Raw genomic sequence first — 2,500 nt, forward strand, 5'->3', positions numbered from 1 at the left:
TGTTCTAGCTTTTTTTATGTTTCCCAGTGGTATTTCCTAGAGTTTCCTCTTATTTTGGGTATAGATTTATTACCTGTTGAAGAGTTGACAGTTGTCATGAGTCGTCCATGATGGGTATTTCAGTTCTTGCTCTTCAGGTTTCTCTCCTTTTCACTGAATCAAGTCAAGCATGAAGTGCGTCTTGTCTGTGGATATGGTATAAAGTCTGGGCCGTTCTGTGGAATCTGGCACGAACATGAGTTGAAAAAGGATCACAACCATAAATGGGTGTATTGCAACCAAAACTGAATATGCCTTTTTTTGTAATAATATATATATATATATATATATATATATATATATTTATGCCAAATGCCCTCTTAATCCCTTGCTAGTTGTGTGTGTTTGAGGGGGGGGGGGGAGGATATGGAGACGGGCCCAGTGTAGGGAATCATCCTCGCCTCAATTAATTTTACATGGTCTTTTCTCCCTGTTTCCTTTTCCTTCCCTTCTTCATCCCCTTCTGTCCATTTCCTAAGTGCTGAAAGGATGACAGGCTGACTTTGTGTCAGTCCTGCACCGCCTCCGGTAGGCATGGCCACGGTATTCCCTTGGCAATCCCCTTACCCCTCATGGGGACCCTGAGGGGTTGTTCGTTTCTTCTCTACATTCGATTCAATGGTTAACTGACCCCTGCCTCTCCCTTGACCACGGCTCCGAACACTGATACTAATACCCCCTCGATGTTTGCTGCCAGCTCCATCCATTCCTCATTATCCACCCAGGTTATTACTCAATCTTCAGAATACACCCTTTCCTCTCTCCCAACAGCATCCATTCCATCTTCTGCACAGTCTTCTTCACTGTCTACCCCAACCCCTTATTACTACTCCTTATCCTTATTGTCCTCCTCCCAACTTCTCTCCATAGCACACATCTTCCTGCCGCTCTCGTCCTTCTACTGCTTCCACCTCTGCAAACTTTTTGAACGCCTTTTTTTTGGCCCAGCCAAGTGGAATCGACTCTGTGAGTCCCCCTACACCCCGTACTCTGACAATACCTATCTCTTCCAAAAAATTGCCCAAAGTTTCCTTTCGCAGTCGTTCTGATCGCTCAAGCCTTGTCGCAGTTGCATTTGAATCCCAAGCTCATGCTCTATCTACCCTGATTGACCTCACTGGCAAACCTTTTCCTGCCCAACCTCATTATGATGCAGTGGCAGTCCAGCGCTACACTATTTGTCGCAGAGTCCGACGGAAGTATTACACCATTATTTCCAAGATTAGCTTCCGTAGACATGACCTCCCCATGAGGTTTATATTAGTGGAGTGTCCTGCCCTGCCCGGCCTTATCGACCCCTTCCCCGTCATTGTCAGAAGTGTTGGCGTTTTGGCCACCCACCCAAACACTGTCGCTCCACAGTCCGCTACCCAGCCTGGTCATGACCGTTCAAATGGCTCTGCTCAACCACTCATGTGTGCCAATTGAGGTGTATTTTATAGGAGCTGCCCTGCCTACAACCTCGAATCTGAGGTAGCAGTTCTCAGATTCAAATTAGGTCTCACTTTTTGTGAGGCGAGGCAGGAAGCACGCCGACGAGGTCTTTCTCGTTCTACCTATTCCAAAATTGTACTTCGCTCTGCTCCTCTCCCATCTTCACAAGAAGCCTCAGCATCTCCCCAAGTATTTCTTCCCTCTGCCCTGGACCATCCTACCTCTACTCCCTCTCTCCCCAGTCAAATTCCTTTTCCAGTCAAAACCCAGATACTCCGATCCCTACCACTTCCCCGCTGCCTCCCCTCCTCACCGGTGCCTCCCAGACAGAGACAGAGACAGAGACAGAGACAGAGACAGAGACAGAGACAGAGACAGACAGACAGACAGACACACAGACAGACACACAGAGAGACACAGAGAGAGAGACAGTGAGAGAGAGACAGACAGAGACAGAGACAGAGACAGACAGACAGACAGACACACAGACAGACACACAGAGACAGAGACAGACAGAGACAGAGACAGAGACAGAGACAGAAACAGAGACAGAGACAGAGACAGAGACAGAGACAGACAGACAGACACACAGAGAGACACAGAGAGAGAGACAGTGAGAGAGAGAGAGACAGACAGAGACAGTGAGAGAGAGAGAGACAGACAGAGACAGAGACAGAGACAGAACCAGAGACAGAGACAGAGACAGACAGACACACAGACAGACACACAGAGACAGAGACAGAGACAGACAGAGACAGAGACAGAGACAGAGACAGACAGACACACAGAGAGACACAGAGAGAGAGACAGACAGACAGACAGACAGACAGACAGAGACAGAGAGAGATAAGAGAGAGAGAGAGAGAGAGAGAGAGAGAGAGAGAGAGAGAGAGAGACGAAGACAGACAGAGAGAACAAGAGACAGAGAGACAGAGACAGAAGAGAGAGAGACAAACAAGACACAGACAGACAGAAGACGAAAGAGAGAGAAGAGAGCAGACAAAGAAAGTGGGTGACACAAAAAGAG

This window comes from Penaeus chinensis, chromosome 14 (genome assembly GCF_019202785.1).
Source record: "Penaeus chinensis breed Huanghai No. 1 chromosome 14, ASM1920278v2, whole genome shotgun sequence".
In the NCBI taxonomy this organism is placed as follows: Eukaryota; Metazoa; Arthropoda; class Malacostraca; order Decapoda; family Penaeidae; genus Penaeus; species Penaeus chinensis.